The 21,958-nt window shown below is 36.2% G+C and overlaps 1 protein-coding gene across 3 annotated transcripts in view; it reads right to left on the reverse strand.

Moving 5' to 3' along the window:
* The window catches only part of FRMPD4 (FERM and PDZ domain containing 4), a 912,953-nt gene that overhangs the window by 871,162 nt on the left and 19,833 nt on the right, over positions 1 to 21,958 (reverse strand). For all 3 annotated transcript variants that reach the window (XM_079123114.1, XM_079123113.1, XM_079123119.1), the window contains exon 2: positions 4,212 to 4,340. The gene's annotated coding sequence lies outside the window, so the exon portion shown is untranslated. The remainder of the gene's footprint in view (positions 1 to 4,211; positions 4,341 to 21,958) is intronic.

Consider the following 21,958-nt stretch of genomic DNA (forward strand, 5'->3'; position numbering starts at 1 on the left):
TAAATAGCTAGACCATGAAAACAATCCAGTATAATATTTTCAGGAATATTAAAAACTATGAGACAAGAATCAGTCCATCAGATTACTGATGGACTGAAAAATTTAGTATAAATTTTACTAATCATTATGCATGTTAGAAAACCTCTTTAAAGATCTCTTAACATATTAATTCAGTATAATACATTTGCAATTTGTAAAGATATAAAAATATTTCCACCATATTTTTCCTTTACTGAGTTTTAGTTTTTTCATTACTGTGACCAAAAGACCTAACAGGAATAATTTTAGATGAGGAAAATTTTATTTCAGCAGTCACAATTTCAGAGGTCTCTGTCTACTGATGACCAACTCCATAGCTCTGGGCCCAAAGTGAAGCATAATATTAAAGTGGAAGAATGTGGAGGGGGAAAGTAGTTCAGGAAATTACAATCAGGAAGCAGAGAAAGAGATCTCCTCTCATAAGGAACAAAATACAAAGCCCAAAGGCATATCTCCAATGACTTACCTCCTCCAGTCACTTCCCACCTACCTAGAGTTACCACCCAGTTAATCTGTTAATCAGGTTACAACTTTCACAATCCAGCTGTCTCACCTCCTAACAATTATTGCATTTACCCACACATTAATTTTGGCAGATACTTCCTATCTAAAAAATAACACTGAGGTGGTATGTGAACAAATATGTTCGAGGATCAACACTATAGTTCACAGAATTTGTATGCCCTGAATCTTCAGCATCCTTTGGTGCATTTGTAGAATGAAGAATTCCACTTCTCCTTATTTCTCCTACTATTGACTAACTCAGTGTTCTTAGTCCTTTTGTACCTGAACTGGAAACTGTTAAATAAAATTAATGGGAGGCCACTGATGTGGAATGAGCTCTTGCACTAGGCCCCAACAGACCAACCCAAAATTGAGTCACTCTTGCTAAGTTTCCACATCACCAAACTGAAATCTAAGCAGCTTATTCATAAAATCTGACCTTCCAAGAAGTCAGTAATGATAGCCAAATCCCATTAAACCAGCAAGATTCGCTATAAAGCAAAAAACTTTTAAATGACTGATTTGCTTTTTGTTACATCAGCTTTTTCTGCTTACAAAACATACCTACTCTGCTGAGCTTAAAAGAGTTCTTTTCTGTCTTGTAAACTGGATGATGCCTGGTTCAAGAATGGCTAATAAAACAATTAGATCTGCTTAAAACTCAATATGTTGAAATTTTGTTTTTTGACAAAATAACTATAAAGTTTAGGTATGAGGTATTCTACAAAAGCTCATGTGTGAGACAATGCAAAAAATTTAGAGGTAAAATGATTGGGTTATGAGAGCCTCAACCTAATCAGTGCATTAATCCACATATATAAATTAATTAGACTGTAATTGTAGGCAGTAGGGTGTGGGTGGAGAAGGTAGGTCACTAGGGGTGTGTCTCTGAGTGGAGAGCTCTTTTTCTTGCTCTCTCCCTCCCTCCTCCTTTTCCCTCCCCCTCTCCTTCCTGATTGTCATGTCCTGAGCTGCTTTCCTCCTCCACACCTTTCCTCCATGATGTTCTGTCTCATCTTGGGGCCAAAGCAATGAAGTCAGCCATCTATGGACTGAGACGTTTGAAATTGTGATCTTCAAAACTTTTCTGTCTCTAAAAGTGTTCTTACCAGTTCCTTTGTTCATAGTGGTAAAAAAAAATTGACCAAACAGAACTTGGTATGGAAAGTGGGGCCATTTGCTGGGATTAAATTATCCATGTGATTCAGAAGCCTTTGAAGATATTTGGAATTCATGGGAGGAATTTTAGAAAGTTTATCTAAGCAAGCTGAAAAAGCTTTAGAATGCTGTAAGTTTAATGGGCAATTCTGGTGGGAGCTCAGAAAACCAGAATACAGATGGGACTGTGGACAGTGAAGATTGGGCTCATGAGAGGGAAGGAGGATTCTAATGGATATTGAACTAGAGGTCATTCATGTTATGTCCTAGCAAAGAAGTTGTATACCTTGTGTCCCTGTCCTGAGACTTTCTGAAAGTCTGAATTTAAGTGATGAACTAATTCATCTGGTAGAAGAAATTTTAAGGAAGTACAGCACTCAGATGATAGCATAGATATTGCTGGTGACTTTTAGCCAAGTTGACTGTGAAAATCAGGAGTAGAAAGCAAAGCAGAAAGATCTGAAAAACTTGGAGTGTGGCCAGCAAAGTGTGAGTGAATCTGGAATAAGCAGAGTGTGGTTGTTAAAAACATTATAGATACTAATGAGACACTAAATACTTTACCCAAAGACAATAGGAAAGATGGCATGAGGACATCTCAGAAATTGGCTAGACCACATACATCTCAGGCTAATGGGTGTAAAAGTAACAATTTCTTTGAGAAGAGACGAGGATAAAATCAGCTTGCACAAGGGGGGGCCTAGGAAGTTCTTTTACTGTGTTCAGCCACCCAGGTACTCAGAGGCTGCTGTAGCCATGGTCCCTAAAGGCTTGGCATACTGCTTGAGGTGTTAGCAGACCTTGGCACCAACCATGTGGTGCTAGTTCTATAGGAATGCAGGATGCTAGAATTAAGGGTTCATGGAGGATTCTGCCAAAATTTCAAAGGAAGGCCTGGGAGGCCAGGCAAAGTATAGCAGGGTCTGAGTCCCTGCTGACTGCCCCTAAAAGAGTGATGCATAAAGATTTGAGAAGGAAACTGAAACTGGTGAAGATCCCCAAGATGAAGAGATGCCAGAACCAAGGGACATCTGTTGAGGAAAGCTGTAGTAATGAAGCAGAAATAAGCCAATAGAGAGGCCATCTGGACTGCAACCAGCAAGGCCATAGGCGTACAGCTACACAAGCCATTCAGAGACAATACCTCGATCCCATGTGCCCCAGATGTTGGATGTAGAGCTATAGGATTTGTTTGCACAGCTGGATTTTGGTCTTCCTTTGGGCCCATCTCTTCTTTCTATGCTCCCTTTTGGAATGGAAGGGTTTACTCTGTGCTCTTATGTATGGAATAAATGTAACTCATTTTATTTTTACAGCAGAAATCATCTAAGAGTTGCCATTAATCTCAGAGGAAACTTTGAACTCGCACTTTCAGGTAATGCTGGAACTGGCAGAATATGGGGATTCTTGAAAATGGACTAAATATATTTTGCATTGTAAGATGGGCATGAGCGTTTGGAAACCAGTGGTGAAATGATGTGGTTTAGGTATGGCGTGCCTCCAAAAGCTCATGTGTGAGACAATGCAAGAAAGTTTAGAGGTAGAATTATTGGGTTATGAGAACCTTAACCTAATGAGTGAATTAATTCTGTCTCCCCCCTCTCTCTCCTTGATTATCAAGCGCTGAGCTATTTTCCTCTTCCACATTCTTCTATCATGATATTCTGATTCACCCAGGACCAAAAGCAACAGATTTGGCCATCTATGGACTGAAAACTCTAAAACCATGATCCCCAAATAAACTTTTCCTCCTCTAAAATTGTTCTTATCAGGTCTTCAGGTCACAGCAGCAAAAAAGTTGAATGAAATAACAACCTTGTGAAGTCTTTATTCCCAAAGGAGGTGATTAATTGACATAATACATTATAAGACCAGGCCATAAAATATTCAAAGTCTTACATGAATTGGTTCATTTTGGCTCAATCTGCTCCATAAATTTGGACATGCTTTTAGAATAATTAAATGTACAAAGGGATCTGGTTTATTCTAATCATCACCCAGTTGTGAGTTACATAATCTTCCCTGGCTAAAAGTACCATCTGTGGAGAGAGAGAAACAAACCTGGACTTGTCATATTAGATTTATGAACCTCAGCAAATATCTTTGCCTCTCTATGCTTCAATTTTCATATTTATAAAACAGTGAAAATATTAACCTCTAATTAATCCTGTTATAAAGACTAATTAGAAATCTATGGGATATACTTTAGCACAATGCTTGGCAAAGAGTGATCACTCCAGGAGCTGCTGTTGTTACTGTCAGATGGCTGTTTGCTGTTGAGGTTTAGTTCTGTGTAGCACATTTTCATATATTACATACAACTTACATAAACATGCTTTTAAAGAACATCAGCTTACATATTTTCATGTTCATGAATATGAAAACAATGCCATACTTAATATATTTGTAAGACAATTAAAACAATCTTTTAGCCAGATTACCACTGCTATCCTGGTCACAGTCTGTTTCATAGCCAATAGTAAACTCTCAATATGAATATAAACACTCACCTGTACTTTCAAAAATGATGATGTAATGGGAGATCCATGTTTGGAATCCTGTATTTGATTTTCCACTCTGTGTGTAAACCCAGGTCATTAAATCAATGATTTTTTTCTCTTGGTCTCTTTTCCATCCACCTATAAGATAAATGATATCTAGTTTCAATGATCATCTTTGTACAAAATGTGTTAGGCATTCCAAAAATAACAGTGTAAGTTACTCATTGCAAGAATCAACACAAGTGGAATATCTTCTGACTAATCTACCCCCACTAGTCCAACTTTAAATAATGATTGATTTTATGGGACTACCAGAAGCAATGAGTTATAGGACCTTTTTCACATTTTGCTGCATAAAAAGAAACATTTACTAGAGAAAATTTCATTTTACTACTGAAGAAAACATTTTATAATAAATAGAAGTTAGGAATATCAACAAAATCAAAGTCAAAAGGTCAATGGAAAGTATTCATTAAACTCGATTTTGAAATACATCTTTGTTCTTAGTGGAAAAGCAGATGAGTGGAAGTCATGCCATCAATTCTATTCCCAGAGCAACAAAAGAATGAAAGGACAGTTTTGTATATAAAGACAAGAGATATGACAACTTTTGCATTTGCTAAATAACCCCTCCCATTACTCAGGAGGAAACACACACTTTCCCCAGAGGATACACAAAACTTCTATTCTCCAGTTGTGCATGCAAATTAAAAGCTCTGCCCCTTTCTCCCTTCCCTCCTGATTATTGTGCAGAGTCTTTCCTTATTCTAGTGGACTTTGGCATCCCCTAGGTGGCTTCCTCTGGCCTTGCCTCTTCTGAGTGTATTACCACTCTTTAATGTTGCCAATGCAATGCCCTGAAAGTGCCCACAGTCCAAAGCAAGTTTCCTCTCTGCTTGATCCCTCATTATTTCACTCTTGTTAACTTTCCAAGCAGTCTTTATTTATTTATTACAGTTTTTCCCATAGATGTTATTTTCATAGACCCATGCAATATGTGCCATTTGCCAAGGCCACAACATTTGTGGGAATCCAGTCTTCCCCCTCTTCTGACTGGGAGCCTATTGTCTCCTCCCATTAGCACCCACAGGAAAGCCATAACCTAAAGTTGTGACATTAACATGATATCCAAGGCAAGCAATGACAAGGCCACGAACAGAATTATATTGACACCAGAGAAGGCATGACACAAAGTTAAATAAAAGGGGAATAAAGTGTATATATCTTTATTAGTAGTAAATTAAATCAAAATAATTTCTGGCTGTCATAGGAGTTCTTTCATAAATTAGGTACAGTTCTTTCACAATTAGTACTTTCATATAAAGGAATACTATAAATTAAGAAACTGTATGACCATGCCATAATTCATGACAAAATATACATTCAAAGGATACTGAGATGAAAAACCAAAGGAGAAAAGAATTTCTAAACTGGCATGAGCATTTAAGATATCAGTTCTTTTAAAATCAGAAGCACTGAACTGGAAGCAGAAATCATTAGTGTTCATTATTCTCAGTTTAAATTGAATTAACCATTGTTGAAGTGATCTGTTTTCTTTAGTCATATATAATAAATCTGATTTTGGTGATAGTTTGTGACTGAACAATGAAATCATCTGTGTGATATTTCCTATAATAAGTCAAAAAATTTAAAAGGCTCCACAGTATCAACACTCAAGATAGCCTGGAAGTGGTAGATGTCTCTATAAGTGCCATCAGCGGGATCATCCCCACCAAATGCCCTCAAATATTCATGTGATGTAAATGAAAGCACCATGCTTGCTGTAAAAAACATATCCTCCAGACACGCTCCCTAGTTAACCAGGTTGCTACCTTTAAACATTTTAGTAAGTCCCAGCCCACTAAGATGCAGACACCAAGATGAGATTAAATGTACAAGGATTTTGGTTTAGTGGAAATAATACCTGTGTGAAAGGAAATACAGGCAGAACCAAGCAAAGCTAAGACAGTTGAACAACCCACTTTCACTTGGGTGGCAGAATCCTACATTCTCTTATTGTCTAAGGGAGGTTCTGCAAAGCTGTCAGGAAATCCTTAAGCCGAAGTCAACCAATAAAGGAATTTGTGACTCTCATAATGATGCACTTCAGTGCCACTGCCATGCTTACTCATTTGTGGGAGTGACCATGAAGGGCATGAAGCCCTAGAACAACTACTCCCTACTGTAGCAAATCTGTGAGGCACACTACTATTGAAACACACCACTCCTACACAGAAATTCCAGAGTTTATACGTGTACAGTAAGTCTTATAGCTGGCATTCCAATTTCCCCTAATTCATGTATAAAGTATGTTCTAGCACTACCTTTTTTACTGTCTCACATTAGTCTAATTATACTATTAGTGCTTCTATTACCCCCACTGGTCACCATAATGCTTTTTCTCGTATTATGCTCTCCCTATAATACTCTTCCCATCCTAAATTCTCTTTTCATGATCCTGCCTACTCTTTAAGGTCCATTTGACAAGCCAATCCCACACTAAGACTGTACTCCTAACTCCTGCCCTCACCATCCACTCAACCCCTACCCTAGTAAAAAGCTATTCCCACCTTGTAACTTCCACGGGATTTCAGTCACATGAACATGAACACTTGGAATATTAACACTCTCCACTTGCTTTAGTCATTATAAATTTTATCTCCATAGCAGACTTTAGGAGGCATTGTACCCATTTCAGATTTATATTCCTATAACGTTGTACAAATAGTAAACTAATAAGCAAATGGACAAATTAAGGAAAGACTAACTTTGGTCTGGTTCATGATATCTACCCAGGACTAAAAATAAAGCCAAATAACCCTCTGTATTTCTTATTTTATTTTTGTGTTTGTGCTGAGTTTCTTACGAAAGAAAGAAGAACTATAAAACCCAAGGACTATGGATCCTAACATTCAAGACAAAAAACAAAAACAAAAACCAGACTTGGGAAAAGATACCATTATTGCTGCAGTCATGGAGAAATTCACACAACATAATTACTTACTTAACACAGCAAATTGACCTAATAATTGGCTATTTTTAGAGGGATTTAAACATAAGAGCCTGATAATACCTCTTTGGCTACCGTTTTCTTCTCAAATCTCAGTGTGAACTTTATATTAGAGCATCTGGCTCTTATTCAGTTTTGTACCAAATATATACACAATTAATACAAAGAAATAAATGTATCAAATATCTTTAAATTGCATGAGTCCTTTAGCAGACAGTAGCTGCTTTTTTATTTAAAAAAATAAATACTTTGTAAATCAATTTCAACTAAATTCAGTAATCAAGACTAAAAAGAAAATTTCCAAAAGGATTCTGTTGTGTAAATACAGAACACTGTAGACTATTCTTTTATATTGGGGGAAGTAACAGGGATTGAACTCAGGGGCACTCAACCACTGAGTCACATCACAAGCCCTATTTTGTATTTTATTTAGAGACAGGGTATGAGTTGCTTAGTGCCTCACTTTTTCTGAGGCTGGCTTTGAACTCAAGATCCTCCCATCTCAGCCTTCCCAGTCACTGGGATTACAGGTATGCACCACCATGCTTGGCTTAAACTTTTCAATTAAAAAAAACCAATGGTAATTGAAAACTAATCAAGGTTCATCTCCCAGGATAACAAAGAATTTGAGATTTATAGAAAACCCATAAAATTCATTTCACCTCACTGTCAGCAATGAAGGACCCATTCATCTATCCTTTTTTTATTGGTTATTTTTACTTACACATGGTAGTAGAATCCATTTTGACATAATTTCAAAAACATGGAATATATCTTGTTCTAGTTCAGTCCCCAGTACCTTTTCTTCCCTTCCTTACCCCCACTGCCTGATCCCTTCCTTCTAATGATCTTTCTCCCATTTACCCATAGTTGTTTAATTTCTTGTGAATGAACATGATGGTGAGATTCACTGTGGTATAGTAATATGTGTACATAGAGAAGTTATGTCAGATTCTTTCTACTATTTTTTTGTCCCATCCCCACTAGGAACCATCATTCTTTACTTGGTTTAGGAAAAATCCAAACTGACATATTAAACTTTTTCTCTTTCATGACTTCATTTACAGTCAGGTTTCAAGAACTTCATAAATTGTTTCTAAGGCAGTCATAGTTTTCTCCAAGGAAATCCAGCCCTTTTAAATATCATTAAAGTGTCATTGGCTACAGAGCCCTCAAGGATCTGACACCCAGAGGGAGAAAAATATAAATAGTCAGGTGCCAACTGGCTCTAAGTCGGCAACTCCCTTTCCTGGAGAAACCAAGTTCCAAAGGGAACTTTGATGAAAATCAGAAGACATTCTATAGCATCAAATTTCTACTTTAGGTATGGAGATTCCTCAGAAAATTTTGAATGGAACCACCATTTGACACGGTTATCCCATTCCTCTGCACATACCCAAAGGACTTAAAAGCAGCATACTACAGTGACACAGTCAGATCAATGATCATAACAGCTCAATTCATAATAGCTAAGCTATGTAACAAAGCTAAGTGCCCTTCAATAGATTACTGTATAAAGAAAATGTGGAACATATACACAATGGAATATTACTCAGCCATAAAGAAGAATGAAATTATGGCATTTGCTGGTAAATTGATGGAACTAGAGAACATCATGCTAAGTGAAATAAGCCAATTCCTAAAAAACCAAAGGCAGAATGATCTCTCTGATATGTGAATGCTGATTCATAATAAGCAGTGGGGAGGGAGGAATAGAGGTTCACTGGATTGGACAGTGGAGAATGGGGGGAAGGGAGGTGGGAAATGAATGGGAAAGATAGTAGAAAGAATTGGATATAACTTTCCTGTGTTCATACATGAATATACAATCAGTGTAACTCCACATCATGTACAACCACAAAAATGCTCAATGTATGTAATGATATGTCAAAATACATTCTACTGTCATATATAACTGAATAGAATAAAAAATATCTGCTTCAGCTGGGCATGGTGGTACACGTCTGTAATCCCAGCAGCTCAGGAGGCTTAAGGCAAGAGGATCATGAATTCAAGATCAGCCTCAGCAACTTAGCAAGGCCCTAAGCAATTTAATGAGAGCCTATCTCTAAATAAAATGTTAAAAAGGGCTAGGGATGTGACTCAGTGGTTAAGCGCCCCTGGGTTCAATCCCCAGTACCAAAAAAAAAAAAAAAAATCTACTTGACAAGGGATGGATCAGAATTGCAAACATCACCTTATATCATGGAGTATCTTTAATCAGAGTTCAGATGCACCCTGGAAGAAACTGAACTGCAGGCTAAGATCCCATAGAAAATCTTCAACCAAGGTTTGCTCTCCTTGCACATAAATCAAAAAGGTGATTACTCTGAGAGATAGTAACTATATGTCATAAGTTTGCTTAGAATAAGATAGGAAGGCAAGAACCATAGCAACCTACTCTTAAAGAGAGACCAACACTTTGAAAAACCAATCTTTCCTAATATATGCCTATTATCATAGATTTGAATTGCTCTGTCAAATGTATTATTCATTTTATATTGCCCCGAGGAGCACCCTTATTGCATATAAATGATAATTTGACTCACTTAAGTCAACAATAATACTTTGGAGTTTAAAACATGCAAGGCAAAAGTTAAGCAAAGTTAGTAAAAGTGACAGTCCAAATCATCAAGTATAAAGGGCAGAATAAGCACATCCAACAATAGGAAGATACCATCAGAAGGACAGAAGGACACAAAGCGAAATGCCAGGAAATAAGAATAAGCTTTTCATTTGAAGTGGCAATAGCAGCTGTTACTGAATGAATGGTAAGGACAACAGTACAATCTTAGTGTTAGATTAGCAGGTCAACCCAACAGGAAACTACTTAAAGTCACTGAGAGGACAGAATCAGGGTGGTAGAAATGATAAGCCAAAAAGTGAAATTCTTAAAATATGAGAAGAAAACCAGTTTAGTAATTCCTCCCTGACCTAAAGCTTCAATGATATTTCTAAAATAGTTATAAACTGGACAGCAAAACAATCTTAACTATCTAGTTTCTAAGACATGAAGGGCAGAAACACCAAGTCAGTGAAAATGCTTTCCTTACTTATTGCAAAATGGAGGAATTCTATTGTTTTTTTCTTCTTCTTTTTTTTTTTTTTTTTTGGTGCTAGAGATTAAACATAGGGGCATTTAACCTCTGAGCCACATCCCCAGCCCTATTTTGTATTTTATTAAGAGACAGAGTCTTGCTGAGTTGCTTAGTACCTTGCTGTTGCTTGAGGCTGGCTTTGAACTCTCCATCCTCATGCCTCAGCTTTCTGAGCCCCTGGGATTACAGGCTTGCACCATAGCACCCAACTCTAATATGATTTTTATTTTTAATTTTTAATTATCTTAGGAATTGTATGCCTTATCAAAGTTTGAAGGAACAAAGGTAAATATATTTTACCTTTCGTCATTTTGAATTTTTGTCATTTGAAAATCTGAAATTCCTTTTCAACACTATATAATAAAGCTTTAGAACACTACATAATGCTGAGTTTCATTGCTTTGTATTCTTTGCTTTTTGCTGTAATCACAACTTTATATTTCAGAGAATAAAATCTGATAGCCTGAATAATTCTGACCTTGTTTCTGACCTTGTCTGCAAGTATAGTTCTTCCCATGTGAAGTAAATGAATAATTTTTAATTAAATAAATGTCAAATAGTTCAGTTTGTGCATAGGAATGATCTCAATAATTCTTTACAATCTACACAAATGTTGAAGAACATGGCAAGGAAACAAATAATATCTTCACACCTGCGACTGTTTATTAGCGTCCAGGATAGAAAAATAAATTTTTGGCAGCTCCATTTTTAAGGATTTCAGCAAGTATAATATTTACTTTCTTAATTTGCATCATAAATGCGTCTGTCTGTTAAATTTACTCTAGTCAGGGAAAATAGGAAGAAATCCCATTTACACAAGGATATCAGGAACTGTTTCCAAATGCATTTCACAAGATACTTTTAGTTAGAATCAACTTCTCTGTTCTCTAAGAGATTTCATAGTTCATAGTAATCTTTATTTAAGTACACATGGATCATTTCTACAGGATAGACACAAAACAATTCTCAATTAATTTGAAAAGACTGAAATTATTCAATGTATATTTTCTCATCATAGACTCTGAGAAAGTGAAGGGTAGCCCATATTACTGACAGAGCCTGCTTCTTCCCTTGATGAACACAATTCTCAAATAGAACACCAGAATGGGTGCCCTGGATGATATATTAAGCATAAATTGCTATGCAGGAATATCCCAACTCCCACCCCACCTATCAGCCATATTTCACTCTAATAGGCTGGACTCTAATCTTCAGCTAATATTCAGTGAAGAAGTAAGTTTTGCCACTGGACCAAAGCAAGGACTCTTTTCTTAGTCATATGAGCAGAGAATAAATTAAATTCTTTGTGATAAAGAACTAGAAATTGGTAATAGAACCCTACTATCTATCTCATAGTTTTGTATATATTTAATTCTAAACTACTGCAAGTAAACTGCATGTAAGTCACATTTCAGGGTATGAATTTAACCATTCCTCTAAAGTTGTAATGCCATCATACCCACGCTAAAGTCAAGGCTTCCCCAAATCCTTTGCAAACAAAATACATAACAAAATATCAAAAGTAAAAGATTCATTTCTTAGTTCTTTGTCCTAAAACCCATGTAAAAATATAAATAGTCTAGCTTCTCTGAGGGAGACAGCACCAACCTGAATGAAATCAAAATTAAATCGTGCTAAAACAGATTTAACATAAAATTTAACATTTTAATTATTTTAGGAGGGCCATTATGTAAAGTTAATTACTTTCATATTATCATTCAATCTCCAGAATTCTTTATCTTGCAAAACTAAAATTTTACTTCTATTAAAAAAGAATTACCCCATTATTTCCCCTCTTCCAGCACCTGGCAATGGCCATTCTACTTTCTGGCTCTATGAATGTGATTACTCTGCATCTCAAATATAATTATATGGTATCTGTTTTTTTGTGCCTGTTTAGCTTAATTTACTTAGTATGATGTACTGAAGGTTCAGCCATATTGGAGCATTTTAGAATTTCCTTCCTTTTTAAGACTGAATTAATTCCACTGTATATAATTACATATGACATATTATTTACCCTTTCATGTATTCATAGACACTTGGATTGCTTCTACCTTTTGGCTCTTGTAAATAATGCTGTCATGAACACAGGCCTACAAATAGTTCTTCATGATCCCACTTTCAATTCTTTAGGATACATAATCAGAAGAAGAATTGCAAAAACACGATAATTTGTAATATTTGGCAGAACTGCCATACTCTTATAGAGTAACTGCAATATTTTATATTTCCACCAACAGTGAACAAGGCTTCCAATACTTATTTTGTATTTTTTTGTAGTGGTCATCTTTTTTATTTTATTTTTACAGACTGCACTTTGATTCTTTGCACACACGTGGGGTACAAATTTCGTTTCTGTGGTTGTGTATGATGTAGATTCATACCATCTGTGTAATCATACCTGTACATAGGGTAATGATGTCTGTCTCAATCCACCATTTATCATACCCCCACCCGCTTCTCCCTCTCATTTCCCTTTACCAAATCTAAAGTTCCTCCATTCTTCTCTCACCCCACCCCTCAACCCCCATTATATATCATCATTCACTTACCAGGGAAAACATTCAGCCTTTGGTTTTTTTGGGACTGGCTTATTTCACTTAACATAATCTTAATGGGTGAGGTGGTATTTCATTTTGGTCGTGATTTTCATTTCTCTAAGGAATAGTGGTGTTGAACATATTTTCATATGCTTGTTGGCCATTTGTATATCATCTTTGGAGAAGGATCTATTCAAATACCTTGACCGTTTTTAAACCAGATTTTTTGTTGTTGTTATTAAGTTGTTGGAATATTGTATATATGCTGAATGTTATATATAAGCATATATACTTATCAGATATATACTTTATAATTCCTTCTATTCCCAGATGGCTTTTTATTTCTACTGATTGTGTCCTTAGATGCACAGAAGTTTTAAATTTTGTTGTAATTCAATTTATCTATTTATATTTTTGCCTGTACTTTGGGTGACATATTCAGGAAATCAAGGCCAAATCCAATGTCATCAAGCTATTTTCCTGTTTTCACCTAAGAAAGTTTTAACTCTTATGTTTAATATTTAATCTACTTTGAATTAATTGTACATATGGTATAAGTTAAAGGTACAATTTCATTGTTTAACATGGGGTTATCCCTTTTTCCAAGTGTCATTTGTTGAAAAAAACCATCATTTTCTCCGAATGATCTTGGCATCTTGTCAAAATCATTTGGCCATATATGTGAGAATTTCTTTGTGGATTCCTATTCTAGTCCATTAGTCTATTTGATCTGTTTTTATGCCAATACCACACTATGTTGGATGATATAGCTTGGAAATAAATTTTGAAATATTAAAGTATGTGATATCCAAATTTATTTTTCCTTTTTTTTTAAATTTCTTTTTTTTATTGTAAACAAATGGGATACGTGTTGTTTCTCTATTTGCACATGGAGTCAAGGCATACCATTTGTGTAATCATAAATTTACATAGGGCAATGTTGTTTGATTCATTCTGTTATTTTTTCCCTTCCCCCCCCCACATGGCCCACCCCTCTTTTCCCTCTATACAGTCCTTAATTCCTCCATTCTTACCACCCTCCTTATCCCTAATCCTAACCCTAATGCTAAACCCTCCTACTCCCCATTATATGTCCTCATCCACTTATCAGCAAGATCATTTGTCCTTTGGTTTTTTGAGATTGGCTTATCTCACTTAGCATGATATTCTCCAATTTCATTCATTTGCCTGCAAATGCCATAATTTTATCATTCTTCATGGTAGAGTAATATTCCATTGCATATATATGCCACAGTTTCTTTATCCATTCATCAACTGAAGGGCATCTAGGTTGGTTCCACAATCTGGCTATGGTGAATTGAGCAGCAATGAACATTGATGTGGCTGTATCTCTGTAGTATGCTGATTTTAAGTCCTTTGAGTATAGGCCAAGGAGTGGGATAGCTGGGTCAAATGGTGGGTCCATTCTAAGCATTCTGAGGAATCTCCATACTGCTTTCCAAAGTGGCTGCACTAATTTACAACCCCACCAGCAATGTATGAGTGTACCTTTTTCCCCACATATTCCCCAACACCTATTGTTGCTTGTGTTCTTGATAATCGCCATTCTAATTGGGGTGAGATGAAATCTTAGGGTAGTTTTGATTTGCATTTCTCTTATTACTTGAGATGTTAAACATTTTTTCATATATCTGTTGATTGCTTGCACACCTTCTTCTGTGAAGTGTCTGCTCATTTCCTTAGCCCATTTGTTGATTGGGTTATTTATATTCTTGGTGTAGAGTTTTTTGAGTTCTTTATAGATTCTGGAAATTAGTGCTGTATCTGAAGTATGAGTGGCAAAGATATTCTCCCACTCTGTAGGCTCTCTCTTCGCATTGCTGATAGTTTTCGTTGCTGAGAGAAGGCTTTTTAGTTTGAATCTATCCCAGTTGTTGATTCTTGCTTTTATTTCTTGTGCTATGGGAGTCCTGTTAAGGAAGTCTGATCCTAAGCCAACAATTTGAAGGTTTGGACCTACTTTTTCTTCTATAAGATGCAGGGTGTCTGGTCTGATTCCGATTTAACTAGTGAGCACTGGGTATCAGCTGTGAGTGTCATGATGGCAGTGCTCCACCCCTGCCCTTGATCCATTTTGAGTTGAGTTTTGTGCAGGGTGAGAGGAGTTTAATTTCATTCTGTTGCATATGGTTTTCCAGTTTTCCCAGCGCCATTTGTTGAAGAGGCTATCTTTTCTCCATTGCATATTTTTGGCACCTTTGTCTAGTATGAGAAAATTGTATTTATTTGGGTTTGTGTCCGTGTCCACTATTCTGTACCATCGATCTACCTGTCTATTTTGGTGCCAATACCAAGCTGTTTTTGTTACTATTGCTTTGTAATAGAGTTGAAGATCTGGTATTGCGATACGCCCTGCTTCGCTTACTGAAGATTACTTTAGCTATTCTGGGTTTCTTATTCTTCCAGATGAATTTCATAATTGCTTGCTCTATTTCTGTAAGGTACATCATTGGGATTTTAATTGGAATTGCATTGAATCTGTATAGCACTTTAGGTAGTATGGCCATTTTGACAATATTAATTCTGCCTATCCAAGAACATGGGAGATCTTTCCATCTTCTAAGGTTTTCTTTAATTTCTTTCTTTAGTGTTCCATAGTTCTCATTGTAGAGGTCTTTCACCTCTTTTGTGAGAATGATTCCCAAGTATTTTATTTTTTTCGATGCTAATGTGAATGGGATAGTTTTCCTAATTTCTCTTTCTGAAGATTCATCATTTATGTATAATAATGCAATGGATTTATGAGCATTGATCTTGTAACTTGCAATTTACTGAATTCACTTATTATTTCTAAAAGTTTTCTGGTGGAATTTTTTGGCTCCTCTAAATATGTAATCTTGTCATAAGTGAACAGGGATAGTTTGAGTTCTTCTTTTCCAATTTGTATCCCTTTAATTTCTTTGGTTTCTCTAATTGTTCTGGCTAGAGTCTCAAGAACAATGTTGAGTAGAAGTGGGGAAAGAGGGCATCCCTGCCTTGTTCCAGTTTTTAGGGGCAATGCTTTCAGTTTTTCACCATTTAGAATGATATTGGCCATGGGCTTAGCGTAGATGGCTTTTACAATATTAAGAAATGTTCCCACTACCCCAATTTTTTCTAGTGTTATGAGCATGAAGGGATGCTGTATTTTATTGAATGCTTTTTCTGCATCTATTGAAATAATCATGTGATTCTTGACTTTAAGTCTGTTGATATGGTGAATGACATTTATTGATTTCCAGATGTCGAACCAACCTTGCATCCCTGGAATGAAACCCACTTGATCGTGGTGCACTATCTTTTTAATATATTTTTGGCTGCAATTTGCTAAAATTTTGTTGAGAATTTTTGCATCAATGTTCATTAAGGATATTGGTCTGAAATTTTCTTTCCTCAATGTATCTCTGTCTGGTTTAGGTATCAGGGTGATATTGGCTTCCTGGAATGAGTTTGGGAGGGTTCCCTCCTCTTCTATTTCATGGAATACTTTGAGGAGTATTGGAATGAGCTCTTCTTTAAAGGTTTTGTAGAACTCGGCTGAGAACCCATCTGGTCCAGGACTTTTCTTTGTTGGTAGGCTTTTGATGACCTCTTCTATTTCATTGCTTGAAATTGATTTATTTAAGTTGTGTATGTCCTCCTCGTTCTGTTTGTGTAATTCATATGTCTCTTGAAACTCGTTGATGTCTTCGAGGTTTTCTGTTTTGTTGGAGTATAGATTTTCAAAATACCTTCTAATTATGTTCTGTATTTCACTGGTGTCTGTTGTGATATTTCCTTGTTCATTCCGAATTTTAGTAATTTGAGTTTTCTCCCTCTTTCTCTTTGTTAGTGTGGCTAAGGGTTTATCAATTTTGTTTATTTTTTTCAAAGAACCAACTATTTATTTGGTTAATTTTTCCGAGTGTTTCTTTTGTTTCAATTTCGTTGATTTTGGCTCTGATTTTAACTATTTCCTGTCTTCTACTACTTTTGGTGTTAGTCTGCTCTTCTTTTTCTAGGACTTTGAGCTGTAGTGTTAAGTCGTTTATTTGTAGATTTCTACTTCTTTTGTTGAATGCGCCCCATGAAATAAATCTTCCTCTAAGTACTGCTTTCATAATGTCCCAGAGATTTTGATATGATGTGTCTTTGTTCTCGTTTACTTCTAAGAATTTTTTTTGTTTCCCTCCTCCTGATGTCTTCTGTTATCCATTCATCGTATAATAGTGTATTATTTAATCTCCAGGTATTAGAGAAGTTTCTGTTTTTTATTCTGTCATTTATTTCTAATTTCAATCCATTATGGTCTGATAGAGTACAAGGTAGTATCTCTATCTTCTTGTATTTGCTAACAGTAGCTTTGTGGCATAAGACATGGTCTATTTTAGAGAAGGATCCATGTGCTGCTGAGAAGAAAGTGTATTCGTTCCTTGTTGGATGGTATATTCTATATAAGTCGGTTAAGTCTAAATTTTTTGGATTGTGTTATTGAGATCTATGGCTTCTTTATTCAATTTTTGTGTGGACGATCTATCCAGTGGTGAGAGAGGTGTGTTAAAATCGCCTAGTATTAATGTGTTGTGGTCTATTTGATTTCTGGAATTGAGAAGGATTTGTTTGTTGTACATGGATAAGCCAATGTTCGTGGCATAGATATTTATGATTGTTATGTCTTGCTGATTTATGCTTCCCTTAAGCAGTATGTAATGTCCTTTTTTATCCCTTCTGACTAGTTTTGGCTTGAAGTCCACATTATCTGAAATGAGAATGGATACTCTAGCTTTTCTGCTGTGTCCGTGTGCATGGTATGTTTTTTCCCATCCTTTCACCTTTAGTCTATGGGTATCTCTTTCTATGAGTTGAGCATCTTGCAGGCAGCATATTGTTGGATTTTTCTTTTTAATCTTCCAGTCTATGTCTTTTGATTGATGAGTTCAGGCCATTAACATTCAGGGTTATTATTGTGATATGATTTGTATTTCCAGTCATTTGTCTCATTTTTGTTTTTTGACATGATTTTGTTTCTCCTTTATTTGGCTATTCCTTTAGGCCAGTTCCTCCCATTGCTGATTTGCATTGTTGTTTTCATCTCTTCCTCATGGTATATTTTGCTGAGAATGTTCTGTAATGCCGGCTTTCTTTTTGTAAATTCCTTTAGCTTTTGTTTATAATGGAAAGATCTTATTTTGTCGTCAAAGATGAAAATAAGTTTTGCTGGGTATAAGATTCTTGGTTGACATCCATTTTCTTTCAGGGATTGGTAAATGTTGTTCCAGGCCCTTCTAGCTTTTAGGGTCTGGATTGAAAAATCTGCTGATATTCTTATTGGTTTCCCCCTAAATGTTATTTGATTCTTTTCTCTTGTGGCCTTTAAAATTCTGTCTTTATTTTGTATGTTAGGTGTTTTCATAATAATGTGCCTTGGTGTGCGTCTGTTGTAATTTTGTATATTTGGAGTCCTATAAGCCTCTTGTACTTGGTTTTCCATTTCATTCTTCAGATCTGGGAAATTTTCTGATATTATTTCATTGAATAGATTGTTCATTCCTTTGGTTTGTTTCTCTAAGCCTTCCTCAATCCCAATAATTCTTAAATTTGGCCTTTTCATGATATCCCATAATTCTTGTAGCTTCTGTTCATGATTTCTTACCATCTTCTCTGTTTAGTCAACTTTGTTTTCATGATTAAATATTTTTTCTTCAATATCTGAGGTTCTGTCTTCCAGGTGTTCTACCTATTGGTTATGCTTTCTATGGAGTTTTTAACTTGGTTTATTGTTTCCTTCATTTTAAGGATTTCTGTTTGGTTTTTTTTCAGTATCTCTAATTCTTTATTGAAATAATCTCTTGCTTCCTGTATTTGCTCTTTTAACTGTTGATTGGTGCGATCATTTAATGCCTGCATTTGCTCTTTCATCTCCTCCTTCAATGCCTGCATTTTCTCTTTCATCTCCTTGTTTGCTTCCCTGATTGTTTTAATTATGTACATTCTGAACTCCCTTTCTGACATTTGTTCTGCTGTGCTGTCATTGGGTTTTACTGATATAGTATCTAGGTTTGTTTGGGACATTTTCTTCCCTTGTTTTCTCATATTGGCCAGATGTCAGTGGGACTCTGTGATATTGCAGATTTCCTCTATTGGCTTATAGTGTCCCTGTAGATTTCCAGTGTATCACCTCCCAGCCTTCAGTAGCCTGAAGTCTTGAAGTAACTTGATAATGCAGTGCTTCTGAAGAAAGCTGCCCCTAGCCCGCTACTGGTTCCAGGGCTTGGAGTTGGCTCTGTGTGGGGGGCCTGCTCCGAGAAGCTGGCCGTGTTGGAGTAGCCCACCGCTGGAGTGCGCAGGGCTGCCTGGGGAAGACTCTACCTGCCCTGCCCTATTCTGATAAGCCGCCCCTATCCGGGCCTGCCACCCTGGCCGAGCTTCGCCGGGTGGAGGAGACTCACCCCGTGGCTCTATTTTAGTCCGAGTCTCTCAATGCCTCCCCTTCTTGAATCCTGGGTTCTGGAGTGACTGAAGATGCAGTCACCCTCTAGTCCGCCATCTTGGATCACCCTGTGGAAAAAGCCTGGGGCCGGAGGGGGCAGGGCCGCCTGGAGAGGTCTCTGGCTGCCCTGCTCTGGTCCCAGAGGCTGCTTATGGGTCGGAGGTCTCCGCTGGCTTGGGGACTTGTGGCTGGCTCTGTTTAGAAAGGCTCTCACTGGGCAGTCTGCTCCAAGAAGCTAGCCTAGAAAGGCGCTTACTGCCGGAGGGAGCCGGGCTGCTTGGGGAAGTCCCTGGCTTCCCTGTCCTTGTCTCTGAAGCTACCTTCGGGCCAGAGCTCACCATGCTGGCTCAGGGACTTGGAGCTGATTCTGTGCAGAAAGGCTCTCACTAGGGGGCCTGCTCCGAGAAGCTGGAGAAGCTGGCCCTTTGGGAGGAGACCACCACTGGATTGCACAGGGCTGCCTGGGGAAGACTCTAGCTGCCCTGCCCTACTCTAATAAGCTGCCCAAATCCGGGCCTGCTGCCTGGGCCGAGCTTCACTGGGTGAGGGAGACTCACCCCGTAGCTCGATTTTAGTCTGAGTCTCTCAATGTCTCCCCTTCTTGAATCCTGGGTTCTGGAGTGACTGGAGATGCAGTCACCCTCTAGTCCGCCATCTTGGATCACCCTTTATTTTTCCTTTTAAAGATTATTTTGGAAATGATATTAATAACTCAGTGAATGAAGGATCTTAACAAAGATATAGTCATTATATGCAGATAGAAATTCTGAAGTTGAAAAGTTCAAGAAATTAAACAGAAATTTCACTCAATGGACTCAACAACATATTAAAACTGACAGAATTATACACAAATCTGAATACGTCATCATATGCATATATAAAATGAGATAAAACATTATATATATAGTATAAAGGTCTAGACAAAAAAAGTGGTCAAAGAAAAACTAAGCATCATATATAAATATGATTAACTGCTAATTAAAATGGAGAACAGAAAGTAATGTATATTAGGATTCCCCAGAGAAACAGAAACAATAGTATAACTTCAAGATCTGCAGTAGGCAAATTGCCACAAATGGTGATTCTACTCCAAGTCCAAAAGCCTGAGAACCAGAACTGATGTTGTAAACTCCAATATAAAAGCTAGCAGACTCAAGATACAGAATACTGATGTCTCAGTTCAAGTTCATACACTAAAGTTTCATCTCAAGCAGTAAGGCAAAAGGAATTTCCATTTATTTAGCCTTTTTGTTCTGTTCAGGTCTTTAACTGATTGAATGAGACCCACCTTAGTTTGCTAATTCAAATATTAATTTCACCCAGAAACATAATCAAGGAAATGTTAAAATTAACCATCAGCGTGAAATGACATATTCATGGTGTTGAAATGAGATAAAACAATATGAACCAAAAATTCTACATTCATAATAATTATCTTCCAAAAACAAAGATGAAATTTTAAAAGTTCTCAAATAAACAATTATAGAATTCATGGTTATCATGCCTGTGTAATAAGAAATACTAAATAAAATCCTTTGAAAGGAATAACATCAGATCACAAGTGAAATTCACAGGGAGAGATGAAGAACATGAGAAATATTTAATATATGTGTATAAAAGTCTCTGAAGTACATATTTTCCTTATTTCTTCTCTAAACTTCTTTAAAAGACATAAGAAACATTACAACACTATTTTGTAGAATTTATAGCATATAGTTACAATATGTGGCAATAATAGTCAAAAAGAAGAGATAGGAAAAGAGATATACTGGCACAAAATTTCTACATTAAAGAAAAAATAGCATTAATCTTCACATACTCTTCCAGAATATAAAGAAGTAGCCAAAACTTTCCAACTTATTCTATGAAGCCATTATCAAAGCCAAAAAAAGATACCATAAAAAAGAAAAAGTATAAACCAATATCCTTGGTGAACATAGGTGCAAAATTCCTTAACAAAAATATAACCAAATTAAATTCAAAAAAATGTAAAATGGATTATGCAAGATGACCAAATGGAATATATCCTAGAAATGCAAGATGTATTTAACATACTGGAAATCAAAGAATATAATTCGCTATAAAAATAAAGGAGAAAAAACCATGTGATAATCTCAATGGAAGTAAAAGTAACATTTAACAAAATCTACCACTCAGGATAAAATTTCTAAGTAAAGGTATATAAAGGAACTTCCTAACCTGAAAAAGGGCACACACACAAAAATCCTATAGTTAAAATGATACTTAGTAGTAAAAGACTGAAAATATTTCCATAAGATCAAAATCAAAAAGCACACATTTTTATTAAAGAATTTGCTAGAATTTTTTTTAGTTGAGGTAGTAAAACTAAAAAAGGGCGAGAGAGAGAGAGAGAGAGACAATATGAGCAGATTAGATATACATTCATTTTGAAATAACACAGATCCATATGCAAAAAAAATTCCAAAGATTGCACAAAAAAACTACTAGAACTAGTAAGCAAATTTAGTAAGTCTACAAAATATATGGTCAATATAGAAAAGTCAATTGTTTTGCTATAATTTTGTAATAAATAATCTGAAAATGAAGTTAAGAAAAAAATCCATCCATAATAGCATCTAAAACAATAAATATTTTAGGAATAAACTTAAGAAGTG

The sequence above is a fragment of the Sciurus vulgaris genome (genome assembly GCF_902686455.1).
Source record: "Sciurus vulgaris genome assembly, chromosome: X".
NCBI lineage: Eukaryota > Metazoa > Chordata > Mammalia > Rodentia > Sciuridae > Sciurus > Sciurus vulgaris.